This window comes from Tasmannia lanceolata, unplaced genomic scaffold, assembly GCF_043159265.1.
Source record: "Tasmannia lanceolata isolate RefF3 unplaced genomic scaffold, GAP_Taslan_0.1 ptg000064l, whole genome shotgun sequence".
In the NCBI taxonomy this organism is placed as follows: domain Eukaryota; kingdom Viridiplantae; phylum Streptophyta; class Magnoliopsida; order Canellales; family Winteraceae; genus Tasmannia; species Tasmannia lanceolata.
In genome coordinates this window covers 592,501-607,500 of record NW_027518741.1, presented here as the reverse complement: position 1 = coordinate 607,500, position 15,000 = coordinate 592,501, and positions in this window count along the sequence as shown.

The following is a 15,000-nucleotide window of genomic DNA, read 5'->3' as shown; positions in this document are numbered from 1 at the left end:
GCACTCAAGCAATGCACACAAGCCCTGGACACTAGCCTTGCACACGGGCCTGGCACACAAGCCTTGGGCACTAGCCTTGCGCACTAGCGTTCCACATGAGCCTTGCACACTAGCCTTGGACACTAGCCTTGCACACAGGCCTTGCACACTAGGCATGCTTGGGCGAGCTGATCCCGCATCAAGTCGACGGGTCTAGGCATTCTTGGGCGCAGATCCCGCATCGTCTCGTCGCGTCTGGGCGCAAACACGTCGCGTCTCGTTGCCTCTTCAGAAGTCGTCGCTAACAGCACCTTTGGTTGCCACTGGTGGTTAGGCTGGTTGGTTGCGCAAACCCTATAGGAGGGTGGCATGCTGGTGGGCGTTTTTGCCCGGATAGGCACTAGAATGTGCAGATTTTGGGCGTTTTTGCCTGGATAGGCTAAGGAATGGGCATGCTTTGGGCGTTTTTGCCCGGATAGGCACCGGAATGCTTGGCCTTGGCTTGTCCTAGCAAGGCATTGCTGGGTTGGGCTCCCTTGGCCTTTTGGGCGCCTTGGACGATGTCTTGCGAAGACCATGGGCACAAGGCCATGGCATATGGTGAGGAAAGGACCACGGTTGCCAAGGTTAGGCACCGGAATGCTTGGCCTTGGCTTGCCAAAGCAGGGCATTGCTGGGTTGGGCTCCCTTGGCCTTCCGGGCGCCTTGGACACTGTCTTGGGAAGACCATGGGCACAAGGCCATGGCATATGGTGGGGAATGGACCACGGTTGCCAAGGCTAGGCATATAGAGAGGAATTGCATTTTTGCCCGGATAGGCACCGGAATGCTTGGCCTTGGCTTGCCATAGCAGGGCATTGCTGGGTTGGGCTCCCTTGGCCTTCCGGGGGCCTTGGACGCTGTCTTGGGAAGACCATGGGCACAAGGCCATGGCATATAGTGAGGAATGGACCACGGTTGGCAAGGCTAGGCATATAGAGAGGAATGGACCACGGTTGCCAAGGTTGCGCAAGTTTTGGGCATTTTTTGCCCGGATATGCCCAAGTATGCCCCGATAGGCCCGTTACGCCCCGGTATGAACGCGTATGCCCGGATAGACTCGGTATGCCTTGGGATACATGCGTATGCCCCGATATGCGCACGTGTGCCCCAGTAGGGCTCGGTATGCCCCGGTATGTACGCGTGTGCCCCGATAGGCCCGGTATGCCCCGATATGCACACGTGTGCCCCAATAGGGGTCGGTATGCCCCGGTAGGTACGCGTGTGCCCCGTAATGCACGTTTCGCAGATCTCCCCGCATGTCCCGCCCCTATATGTAATACTTACTTACTTACTTACTTTCTTTCTTGCTTGCTTGCTTGCTTGCAATGGTTGGGAGTGCCCGGCATGCCCCGCTGCAGAGACCAAGGGCGCAATGACTTGGCACCGCGGATGCCGGGACTCCGGCACTTCCCGTGGCACTGATGGTTGGTTCCAAAGACAAAAGGCCGTGCAAGGCCACCGCACCGCGGATGATTTTGCTCGTGCTGGCGCCGTTGTGTGGCCAAAGAACATGCGCGAATGCTCGTGTCGGAAGGGTTGGTGTCCTGGCCCCGCGGGTGTCACGAATGCTCGGTTGCGAAGACCATGGGACCAGAGCCATGGCACGTCGGATGATGGCTCCAGCTGGCGCCCCGGCACTTTCTGTGGCATTGATGCTCGGTTTCAAAGACAAACGTGCGCAGGGCCAGGGGACCGCGGATGACTGCTCGTGCTGGCCCCGTTGGGCGGCATTGATGGTCGGTTGCAAAGAAAATGCGCGATTGCTCGTGTCGGGGCCTGGCAAGCCAAGGCCAAGCGAGCCATGGCAACGCGGATGATGGCTCGCTAGTGCTGGCGCCGTGCACAGTGGCCTCGCACACTCGCCCTGCACGCTTCCCTTGCACGCAGCCTTGCACACTAGCCTCGCATGCGAGCCTTGCACCCTAGCCATGCAAACTAGCCTTGCACGGTAGCCATGCACACAAGCCGTGCACATTAGCCATGCGCACAAGCCCCGCACACTAGCCTTGCGCACAACCCTTGCACACAAGCCATGCACTCGAGCAATGCACACAAGCCTTGCACTCAAGCAATGCACACAAGCCCTGGACACTAGCCTTGCACACGGGCCTGGCACACAAGCCTTGGGCACTAGCCTTGCGCACTAGCGTTCCACATGAGCCTTGCACACTAGCCTTGGACACTAGCCTTGCACACAGGCCTTGCACACTAGGCATGCTTGGGCGAGCTGATCCCGCATCAAGTCGACGGGTCTAGGCATTCTTGGGCGCAGATCCCGCATCGTCTCGTCGCGTCTGGGCGCAAACACGTCGCGTCTCGTTGCGTCTTCAGAAGTCGTTGCTAACAGCACCTTTGGTTGCCACTGGTGGTTAGGCTGGTTGGTTGCGCAAACCCTATAGGAGGGTGGCATGCTGGTGGGCGTTTTTGCCCGGATAGGCACTAGAATGTGCAGATTTTGGGCGTTTTTGCCTGGATAGGCTAAGGAATGGGCATGCTTTGGGCGTTTTTGCCCGGATAGGCACCGGAATGCTTGGCCTTGGCTTGTCCTAGCAAGGCATTGCTGGGTTGGGCTCCCTTGGCCTTTTGGGCGCCTTGGACGATGTCTTGCGAAGACCATGGGCACAAGGCCATGGCATATGGTGAGGAAAGGACCACGGTTGCCAAGGTTAGGCACCGGAATGCTTGGCCTTGGCTTGCCAAAGCAGGGCATTGCTGGGTTGGGCTCCCTTGGCCTTCCGGGCGCCTTGGACACTGTCTTGGTTAGACCATGGGCACAAGGCCATGGCATATGGTGGGGAATGGACCACGGTTGCCAAGGCTAGGCATATAGAGAGGAATTGCATTTTTGCCCGGATAGGCACCGGAATGCTTGGCCTTGGCTTGCCATAGCAGGGCATTGCTGGGTTGGGCTCCCTTGGCCTTCCGGGGGCCTTGGACGCTGTCTTGGGAAGACCATGGGCACAAGGCCATGGCATATAGTGAGGAATGGACCACAGTTGGCAAGGCTAGGCATATAGAGAGGAATGGACCACGGTTGCCAAGGTTGCGCAAGTTTTGGGCATTTTTTGCCCGGATATGCCCAAGTATGCCCCGATAGGCCCGTTACGCCCCGGTATGAACGCGTATGCCCGGATAGACTCGGTATGCCTTGGGATACATGCGTATGCCCCGATATGCGCACGTGTGCCCCAGTAGGGCTCGGTATGCCCCGGTATGTACGCGTGTGCCCCGATAGGCCCGGTATGCCCCGATATGCACACGTGTGCCCCAATAGGGGTCGGTATGCCCCGGTAGGTACGCGTGTGCCCCGTAATGCACGTTTCGCAGATCTCCCCGCATGTCCCGCCCCTATATGTAATACTTACTTACTTACTTACTTTCTTTCTTGCTTGCTTGCTTGCTTGCAATGGTTGGGAGTGCCCGGCATGCCCCGCTGCAGAGACCAAGGGCGCAATGACTTGGCACCGCGGATGCCGGGACTCCGGCACTTCCCGTGGCACTGATGGTTGGTTCCAAAGACAAAAGGCCGTGCAAGGCCACCGCACCGCGGATGATTTTGCTCGTGCTGGCGCCGTTGTGTGGCCAAAGAACATGCGCGAATGCTCGTGTCGGAAGGGTTGGTGTCCTGGCCCCGCGGGTGTCACGAATGCTCGGTTGCGAAGACCATGGGACCAGAGCCATGGCACGTCGGATGATGGCTCCAGCTGGCGCCCCGGCACTTTCTGTGGCATTGATGCTCGGTTTCAAAGACAAACGTGCGCAGGGCCAGGGGACCGCGGATGACTGCTCGTGCTGGCCCCGTTGGGCAGCATTGATGGTCGGTTGCAAAGAAAATGCGCGATTGCTCGTGTCGGGGCCCGGCAAGCCAAGGCCAAGCGAGCCATGGCACGTCGGATGATGGCTCCAGCTGGCGCCCCGGCACTTTCTGTGGCATTGATGCTCGGTTTCAAAGACAAACGTGCGCAGGGCCAGGGGACCGCGGATGACTGCTCGTGCTGGCCCCGTTGGGCGGCATTGATGGTCGGTTGCAAAGAAAATGCGCGATTGCTCGTGTCGGGGCCTGGCAAGCCAAGGCCAAGCGAGCCATGGCAACGCGGATGATGGCTCGCTAGTGCTGGCGCCGTGCACAGTGGCCTCGCACACTCGCCCTGCACGCTTCCCTTGCACGCAGCCTTGCACACTAGCCTCGCATGCGAGCCTTGCACCCTAGCCATGCAAACTAGCCTTGCACGGTAGCCATGCACACAAGCCGTGCACATTAGCCATGCGCACAAGCCCCGCACACTAGCCTTGCGCACAACCCTTGCACACAAGCCATGCACTCGAGCAATGCACACAAGCCTTGCACTCAAGCAATGCACACAAGCCCTGGACACTAGCCTTGCACACGGGCCTGGCACACAAGCCTTGGGCACTAGCCTTGCGCACTAGCGTTCCACATGAGCCTTGCACACTAGCCTTGGACACTAGCCTTGCACACAGGCCTTGCACACTAGGCATGCTTGGGCGAGCTGATCCCGCATCAAGTCGACGGGTCTAGGCATTCTTGGGCGCAGATCCCGCATCGTCTCGTCGCGTCTGGGCGCAAACACGTCGCGTCTCGTTGCGTCTTCAGAAGTCGTCGCTAACAGCACCTTTGGTTGCCACTGGTGGTTAGGCTGGTTGGTTGCGCAAACCCTATAGGAGGGTGGCATGCTGGTGGGCGTTTTTGCCCGGATAGGCACTAGAATGTGCAGATTTTGGGCGTTTTTGCCTGGATAGGCTAAGGAATGGGCATGCTTTGGGCGTTTTTGCCCGGATAGGCACCGGAATGCTTGGCCTTGGCTTGTCCTAGCAAGGCATTGCTGGGTTGGGCTCCCTTGGCCTTTTGGGCGCCTTGGACGATGTCTTGCGAAGACCATGGGCACAAGGCCATGGCATATGGTGAGGAAAGGACCACGGTTGCCAAGGTTAGGCACCGGAATGCTTGGCCTTGGCTTGCCAAAGCAGGGCATTGCTGGGTTGGGCTCCCTTGGCCTTCCGGGCGCCTTGGACACTGTCTTGGGAAGACCATGGGCACAAGGCCATGGCATATGGTGGGGAATGGACCACGGTTGCCAAGGCTAGGCATATAGAGAGGAATTGCATTTTTGCCCGGATAGGCACCGGAATGCTTGGCCTTGGCTTGCCATAGCAGGGCATTGCTGGGTTGGGCTCCCTTGGCCTTCCGGGGGCCTTGGACGCTGTCTTGGGAAGACCATGGGCACAAGGCCATGGCATATAGTGAGGAATGGACCACGGTTGGCAAGGCTAGGCATATAGAGAGGAATGGACCACGGTTGCCAAGGTTGCGCAAGTTTTGGGCATTTTTTGCCCGGATATGCCCAAGTATGCCCCGATAGGCCCGTTACGCCCCGGTATGAACGCGTATGCCCGGATAGACTCGGTATGCCTTGGGATACATGCGTATGCCCCGATATGCGCACGTGTGCCCCAGTAGGGCTCGGTATGCCCCGGTATGTACGCGTGTGCCCCGATAGGCCCGGTATGCCCCGATATGCACACGTGTGCCCCAATAGGGGTCGGTATGCCCCGGTAGGTACGCGTGTGCCCCGTAATGCACGTTTCGCAGATCTCCCCGCATGTCCCGCCCCTATATGTAATACTTACTTACTTACTTACTTTCTTTCTTGCTTGCTTGCTTGCTTGCAATGGTTGGGAGTGCCCGGCATGCCCCGCTGCAGAGACCAAGGGCGCAATGACTTGGCACCGCGGATGCCGGGACTCCGGCACTTCCCGTGGCACTGATGGTTGGTTCCAAAGACAAAAGGCCGTGCAAGGCCACCGCACCGCGGATGATTTTGCTCGTGCTGGCGCCGTTGTGTGGCCAAAGAACATGCGCGAATGCTCGTGTCGGAAGGGTTGGTGTCCTGGCCCCGCGGGTGTCACGAATGCTCGGTTGCGAAGACCATGGGACCAGAGCCATGGCACGTCGGATGATGGCTCCAGCTGGCGCCCCGGCACTTTCTGTGGCATTGATGCTCGGTTTCAAAGACAAACGTGCGCAGTGCCAGGGGACCGCGGATGACTGCTCGTGCTGGCCCCGTTGGGCGGCATTGATGGTCGGTTGCAAAGAAAATGCGCGATTGCTCGTGTCGGGGCCCGGCAAGCCAAGGCCAAGCGAGCCATGGCACGTCGGATGATGGCTCCAGCTGGCGCCCCGGCACTTTCTGTGGCATTGATGCTCGGTTTCAAAGACAAACGTGCGCAGGGCCAGGGGACCGCGGATGACTGCTCGTGCTGGCCCCGTTGGGCGGCATTGATGGTCGGTTGCAAAGAAAATGCGCGATTGCTCGTGTCGGGGCCTGGCAAGCCAAGGCCAAGCGAGCCATGGCAACGCGGATGATGGCTCGCTAGTGCTGGCGCCGTGCACAGTGGCCTCGCACACTCGCCCTGCACGCTTCCCTTGCACGCAGCCTTGCACACTAGCCTCGCATGCGAGCCTTGCACCCTAGCCATGCAAACTAGCCTTGCACGGTAGCCATGCACACAAGCCGTGCACATTAGCCATGCGCACAAGCCCCGCACACTAGCCTTGCGCACAACCCTTGCACACAAGCCATGCACTCGAGCAATGCACACAAGCCTTGCACTCAAGCAATGCACACAAGCCCTGGACACTAGCCTTGCACACGGGCCTGGCACACAAGCCTTGGGCACTAGCCTTGCGCACTAGCGTTCCACATGAGCCTTGCACACTAGCCTTGGACACTAGCCTTGCACACAGGCCTTGCACACTAGGCATGCTTGGGCGAGCTGATCCCGCATCAAGTCGACGGGTCTAGGCATTCTTGGGCGCAGATCCCGCATCGTCTCGTCGCGTCTGGGCGCAAACACGTCGCGTCTCGTTGCGTCTTCAGAAGTCGTCGCTAACAGCACCTTTGGTTGCCACTGGTGGTTAGGCTGGTTGGTTGCGCAAACCCTATAGGAGGGTGGCATGCTGGTGGGCGTTTTTGCCCGGAGAGGCACTAGAATGTGCAGATTTTGGGCGTTTTTGCCTGGATAGGCTAAGGAATGGGCATGCTTTGGGCGTTTTTGCCCGGATAGGCACCGGAATGCTTGGCCTTGGCTTGTCCTAGCAAGGCATTGCTGGGTTGGGCTCCCTTGGCCTTTTGGGCGCCTTGGACGATGTCTTGCGAAGACCATGGGCACAAGGCCATGGCATATGGTGAGGAAAGGACCACGGTTGCCAAGGTTAGGCACCGGAATGCTTGGCCTTGGCTTGCCAAAGCAGGGCATTGCTGGGTTGGGCTCCCTTGGCCTTCCGGGCGCCTTGGACACTGTCTTGGGAAGACCATGGGCACAAGGCCATGGCATATGGTGGGGAATGGACCACGGTTGCCAAGGCTAGGCATATAGAGAGGAATTGCATTTTTGCCCGGATAGGCACCGGAATGCTTGGCCTTGGCTTGCCATAGCAGGGCATTGCTGGGTTGGGCTCCCTTGGCCTTCCGGGGGCCTTGGACGCTGTCTTGGGAAGACCATGGGCACAAGGCCATGGCATATAGTGAGGAATGGACCACGGTTGGCAAGGCTAGGCATATAGAGAGGAATGGACCACGGTTGCCAAGGTTGCGCAAGTTTTGGGCATTTTTTGCCCGGATATGCCCAAGTATGCCCCGATAGGCCCGTTACGCCCCGGTATGAACGCGTATGCCCGGATAGACTCGGTATGCCTTGGGATACATGCGTATGCCCCGATATGCGCACGTGTGCCCCAGTAGGGCTCGGTATGCCCCGGTATGTACGCGTGTGCCCCGATAGGCCCGGTATGCCCCGATATGCACACGTGTGCCCCAATAGGGGTCGGTATGCCCCGGTAGGTACGCGTGTGCCCCGTAATGCACGTTTCGCAGATCTCCCCGCATGTCCCGCCCCTATATGTAATACTTACTTACTTACTTACTTTCTTTCTTGCTTGCTTGCTTGCTTGCAATGGTTGGGAGTGCCCGGCATGCCCCGCTGCAGAGACCAAGGGCGCAATGACTTGGCACCGCGGATGCCGGGACTCCGGCACTTCCCGTGGCACTGATGGTTGGTTCCAAAGACAAAAGGCCGTGCAAGGCCACCGCACCGCGGATGATTTTGCTCGTGCTGGCGCCGTTGTGTGGCCAAAGAACATGCGCGAATGCTCGTGTCGGAAGGGTTGGTGTCCTGGCCCCGCGGGTGTCACGAATGCTCGGTTGCGAAGACCATGGGACCAGAGCCATGGCACGTCGGATGATGGCTCCAGCTGGCGCCCCGGCACTTTCTGTGGCATTGATGCTCGGTTTCAAAGACAAACGTGCGCAGGGCCAGGGGACCGCGGATGACTGCTCGTGCTGGCCCCGTTGGGCAGCATTGATGGTCGGTTGCAAAGAAAATGCGCGATTGCTCGTGTCGGGGCCCGGCAAGCCAAGGCCAAGCGAGCCATGGCACGTCGGATGATGGCTCCAGCTGGCGCCCCGGCACTTTCTGTGGCATTGATGCTCGGTTTCAAAGACAAACGTGCGCAGGGCCAGGGGACCGCGGATGACTGCTCGTGCTGGCCCCGTTGGGCGGCATTGATGGTCGGTTGCAAAGAAAATGCGCGATTGCTCGTGTCGGGGCCTGGCAAGCCAAGGCCAAGCGAGCCATGGCAACGCGGATGATGGCTCGCTAGTGCTGGCGCCGTGCACAGTGGCCTCGCACACTCGCCCTACACGCTTCCCTTGCACGCAGCCTTGCACACTAGCCTCGCATGCGAGCCTTGCACCCTAGCCATGCAAACTAGCCTTGCACGGTAGCCATGCACACAAGCCGTGCACATTAGCCATGCGCACAAGCCCCGCACACTAGCCTTGCGCACAACCCTTGCACACAAGCCATGCACTCGAGCAATGCACACAAGCCTTGCACTCAAGCAATGCACACAAGCCCTGGACACTAGCCTTGCACACGGGCCTGGCACACAAGCCTTGGGCACTAGCCTTGCGCACTAGCGTTCCACATGAGCCTTGCACACTAGCCTTGGACACTAGCCTTGCACACAGGCCTTGCACACTAGGCATGCTTGGGCGAGCTGATCCCGCATCAAGTCGACGGGTCTAGGCATTCTTGGGCGCAGATCCCGCATCGTCTCGTCGCGTCTGGGCGCAAACACGTCGCGTCTCGTTGCGTCTTCAGAAGTCGTCGCTAACAGCACCTTTGGTTGCCACTGGTGGTTAGGCTGGTTGGTTGCGCAAACCCTATAGGAGGGTGGCATGCTGGTGGGCGTTTTTGCCCGGATAGGCACTAGAATGTGCAGATTTTGGGCGTTTTTGCCTGGATAGGCTAAGGAATGGGCATGCTTTGGGCGTTTTTGCCCGGATAGGCACCGGAATGCTTGGCCTTGGCTTGTCCTAGCAAGGCATTGCTGGGTTGGGCTCCCTTGGCCTTTTGGGCGCCTTGGACGATGTCTTGCGAAGACCATGGGCACAAGGCCATGGCATATGGTGAGGAAAGGACCACGGTTGCCAAGGTTAGGCACCGGAATGCTTGGCCTTGGCTTGCCAAAGCAGGGCATTGCTGGGTTGGGCTCCCTTGGCCTTCCGGGCGCCTTGGACACTGTCTTGGGAAGACCATGGGCACAAGGCCATGGCATATGGTGGGGAATGGACCACGGTTGCCAAGGCTAGGCATATAGAGAGGAATCGCATTTTTGCCCGGATAGGCACCGGAATGCTTGGCCTTGGCTTGCCATAGCAGGGCATTGCTGGGTTGGGCTCCCTTGGCCTTCCGGGGGCCTTGGACGCTGTCTTGGGAAGACCATGGGCACAAGGCCATGGCATATAGTGAGGAATGGACCACGGTTGGCAAGGCTAGGCATATAGAGAGGAATGGACCACGGTTGCCAAGGTTGCGCAAGTTTTGGGCATTTTTTGCCCGGATATGCCCAAGTATGCCCCGATAGGCCCGTTACGCCCCGGTATGAACGCGTATGCCCGGATAGACTCGGTATGCCTTGGGATACATGCGTATGCCCCGATATGCGCACGTGTGCCCCAGTAGGGCTCGGTATGCCCCGGTATGTACGCGTGTGCCCCGATAGGCCCGGTATGCCCCGATATGCACACGTGTGCCCCAATAGGGGTCGGTATGCCCCGGTAGGTACGCGTGTGCCCCGTAATGCACGTTTCGCAGATCTCCCCGCATGTCCCGCCCCTATATGTAATACTTACTTACTTACTTACTTTCTTTCTTGCTTGCTTGCTTGCTTGCAATGGTTGGGAGTGCCCGGCATGCCCCGCTGCAGAGACCAAGGGCGCAATGACTTGGCACCGCGGATGCCGGGACTCCGGCACTTCCCGTGGCACTGATGGTTGGTTCCAAAGACAAAAGGCCGTGCAAGGCCACCGCACCGCGGATGATTTTGCTCGTGCTGGCGCCGTTGTGTGGCCAAAGAACATGCGCGAATGCTCGTGTCGGAAGGGTTGGTGTCCTGGCCCCGCGGGTGTCACGAATGCTCGGTTGCGAAGACCATGGGACCAGAGCCATGGCACGTCGGATGATGGCTCCAGCTGGCGCCCCGGCACTTTCTGTGGCATTGATGCTCGGTTTCAAAGACAAACGTGCGCAGTGCCAGGGGACCGCGGATGACTGCTCGTGCTGGCCCCGTTGGGCGGCATTGATGGTCGGTTGCAAAGAAAATGCGCGATTGCTCGTGTCGGGGCCCGGCAAGCCAAGGCCAAGCGAGCCATGGCACGTCGGATGATGGCTCCAGCTGGCGCCCCGGCACTTTCTGTGGCATTGATGCTCGGTTTCAAAGACAAACGTGCGCAGGGCCAGGGGACCGCGGATGACTGCTCGTGCTGGCCCCGTTGGGCGGCATTGATGGTCGGTTGCAAAGAAAATGCGCGATTGCTCGTGTCGGGGCCTGGCAAGCCAAGGCCAAGCGAGCCATGGCAACGCGGATGATGGCTCGCTAGTGCTGGCGCCGTGCACAGTGGCCTCGCACACTCGCCCTGCACGCTTCCCTTGCACGCAGCCTTGCACACTAGCCTCGCATGCGAGCCTTGCACCCTAGCCATGCAAACTAGCCTTGCACGGTAGCCATGCACACAAGCCGTGCACATTAGCCATGCGCACAAGCCCCGCACACTAGCCTTGCGCACAACCCTTGCACACAAGCCATGCACTCGAGCAATGCACACAAGCCTTGCACTCAAGCAATGCACACAAGCCCTGGACACTAGCCTTGCACACGGGCCTGGCACACAAGCCTTGGGCACTAGCCTTGCGCACTAGCGTTCCACATGAGCCTTGCACACTAGCCTTGGACACTAGCCTTGCACACAGGCCTTGCACACTAGGCATGCTTGGGCGAGCTGATCCCGCATCAAGTCGACGGGTCTAGGCATTCTTGGGCGCAGATCCCGCATCGTCTCGTCGCGTCTGGGCGCAAACACGTCGCGTCTCGTTGCGTCTTCAGAAGTCGTCGCTAACAGCACCTTTGGTTGCCACTGGTGGTTAGGCTGGTTGGTTGCGCAAACCCTATAGGAGGGTGGCATGCTGGTGGGCGTTTTTGCCCGGAGAGGCACTAGAATGTGCAGATTTTGGGCGTTTTTGCCTGGATAGGCTAAGGAATGGGCATGCTTTGGGCGTTTTTGCCCGGATAGGCACCGGAATGCTTGGCCTTGGCTTGTCCTAGCAAGGCATTGCTGGGTTGGGCTCCCTTGGCCTTTTGGGCGCCTTGGACGATGTCTTGCGAAGACCATGGGCACAAGGCCATGGCATATGGTGAGGAAAGGACCACGGTTGCCAAGGTTAGGCACCGGAATGCTTGGCCTTGGCTTGCCAAAGCAGGGCATTGCTGGGTTGGGCTCCCTTGGCCTTCCGGGCGCCTTGGACACTGTCTTGGGAAGACCATGGGCACAAGGCCATGGCATATGGTGGGGAATGGACCACGGTTGCCAAGGCTAGGCATATAGAGAGGAATTGCATTTTTGCCCGGATAGGCACCGGAATGCTTGGCCTTGGCTTGCCATAGCAGGGCATTGCTGGGTTGGGCTCCCTTGGCCTTCCGGGGGCCTTGGACGCTGTCTTGGGAAGACCATGGGCACAAGGCCATGGCATATAGTGAGGAATGGACCACGGTTGGCAAGGCTAGGCATATAGAGAGGAATGGACCACGGTTGCCAAGGTTGCGCAAGTTTTGGGCATTTTTTGCCCGGATATGCCCAAGTATGCCCCGATAGGCCCGTTACGCCCCGGTATGAACGCGTATGCCCGGATAGACTCGGTATGCCTTGGGATACATGCGTATGCCCCGATATGCGCACGTGTGCCCCAGTAGGGCTCGGTATGCCCCGGTATGTACGCGTGTGCCCCGATAGGCCCGGTATGCCCCGATATGCACACGTGTGCCCCAATAGGGGTCGGTATGCCCCGGTAGGTACGCGTGTGCCCCGTAATGCACGTTTCGCAGATCTCCCCGCATGTCCCGCCCCTATATGTAATACTTACTTACTTACTTACTTTCTTTCTTGCTTGCTTGCTTGCTTGCAATGGTTGGGAGTGCCCGGCATGCCCCGCTGCAGAGACCAAGGGCGCAATGACTTGGCACCGCGGATGCCGGGACTCCGGCACTTCCCGTGGCACTGATGGTTGGTTCCAAAGACAAAAGGCCGTGCAAGGCCACCGCACCGCGGATGATTTTGCTCGTGCTGGCGCCGTTGTGTGGCCAAAGAACATGCGCGAATGCTCGTGTCGGAAGGGTTGGTGTCCTGGCCCCGCGGGTGTCACGAATGCTCGGTTGCGAAGACCATGGGACCAGAGCCATGGCACGTCGGATGATGGCTCCAGCTGGCGCCCCGGCACTTTCTGTGGCATTGATGCTCGGTTTCAAAGACAAACGTGCGCAGTGCCAGGGGACCGCGGATGACTGCTCGTGCTGGCCCCGTTGGGCGGCATTGATGGTCGGTTGCAAAGAAAATGCGCGATTGCTCGTGTCGGGGCCCGGCAAGCCAAGGCCAAGCGAGCCATGGCACGTCGGATGATGGCTCCAGCTGGCGCCCCGGCACTTTCTGTGGCATTGATGCTCGGTTTCAAAGACAAACGTGCGCAGGGCCAGGGGACCGCGGATGACTGCTCGTGCTGGCCCCGTTGGGCGGCATTGATGGTCGGTTGCAAAGAAAATGCGCGATTGCTCGTGTCGGGGCCTGGCAAGCCAAGGCCAAGCGAGCCATGGCAACGCGGATGATGGCTCGCTAGTGCTGGCGCCGTGCACAGTGGCCTCGCACACTCGCCCTGCACGCTTCCCTTGCACGCAGCCTTGCACACTAGCCTCGCATGCGAGCCTTGCACCCTAGCCATGCAAACTAGCCTTGCACGGTAGCCATGCACACAAGCCGTGCACATTAGCCATGCGCACAAGCCCCGCACACTAGCCTTGCGCACAACCCTTGCACACAAGCCATGCACTCGAGCAATGCACACAAGCCTTGCACTCAAGCAATGCACACAAGCCCTGGACACTAGCCTTGCACACGGGCCTGGCACACAAGCCTTGGGCACTAGCCTTGCGCACTAGCGTTCCACATGAGCCTTGCACACTAGCCTTGGACACTAGCCTTGCACACAGGCCTTGCACACTAGGCATGCTTGGGCGAGCTGATCCCGCATCAAGTCGACGGGTCTAGGCATTCTTGGGCGCAGATCCCGCATCGTCTCGTCGCGTCTGGGCGCAAACACGTCGCGTCTCGTTGCGTCTTCAGAAGTCGTCGCTAACAGCACCTTTGGTTGCCACTGGTGGTTAGGCTGGTTGGTTGCGCAAACCCTATAGGAGGGTGGCATGCTGGTGGGCGTTTTTGCCCGGATAGGCACTAGAATGTGCAGATTTTGGGCGTTTTTGCCTGGATAGGCTAAGGAATGGGCATGCTTTGGGCGTTTTTGCCCGGATAGGCACCGGAATGCTTGGCCTTGGCTTGTCCTAGCAAGGCATTGCTGGGTTGGGCTCCCTTGGCCTTTTGGGCGCCTTGGACGATGTCTTGCGAAGACCATGGGCACAAGGCCATGGCATATGGTGAGGAAAGGACCACGGTTGCCAAGGTTAGGCACCGGAATGCTTGGCCTTGGCTTGCCAAAGCAGGGCATTGCTGGGTTGGGCTCCCTTGGCCTTCCGGGCGCCTTGGACACTGTCTTGGGAAGACCATGGGCACAAGGCCATGGCATATGGTGGGGAATGGACCACGGTTGCCAAGGCTAGGCATATAGAGAGGAATCGCATTTTTGCCCGGATAGGCACCGGAATGCTTGGCCTTGGCTTGCCATAGCAGGGCATTGCTGGGTTGGGCTCCCTTGGCCTTCCGGGGGCCTTGGACGCTGTCTTGGGAAGACCATGGGCACAAGGCCATGGCATATAGTGAGGAATGGACCACGGTTGGCAAGGCTAGGCATATAGAGAGGAATGGACCACGGTTGCCAAGGTTGCGCAAGTTTTGGGCATTTTTTGCCCGGATATGCCCAAGTATGCCCCGATAGGCCCGTTACGCCCCGGTATGAACGCGTATGCCCGGATAGACTCGGTATGCCTTGGGATACATGCGTATGCCCCGATAGGCTTGGTACGCCCCGATATGCGCACGTGTGCCCCAGTAGGGCTCGGTATGCCCCGGTATGTACGCGTGTGCCCCGATAGGCCCGGTATGCCCCGATATGCACACGTGTGCCCCAATAGGGGTCGGTATGCCCCGGTAGGTACGCGTGTGCCCCGTAATGCACGTTTCGCAGATCTCCCCGCATGTCCCGCCCCTATATGTAATACTTACTTACTTACTTACTTTCTTTCTTGCTTGCTTGCTTGCTTGCAATGGTTGGGAGTGCCCGGCATGCCCCGCTGCAGAGACCAAGGGCGCAATGACTTGGCACCGCGGATGCCGGGACTCCGGCACTTCCCGTGGCACTGATGGTTGGTTCCAAAGACAAAAGGCCGTGCAAGGCCAC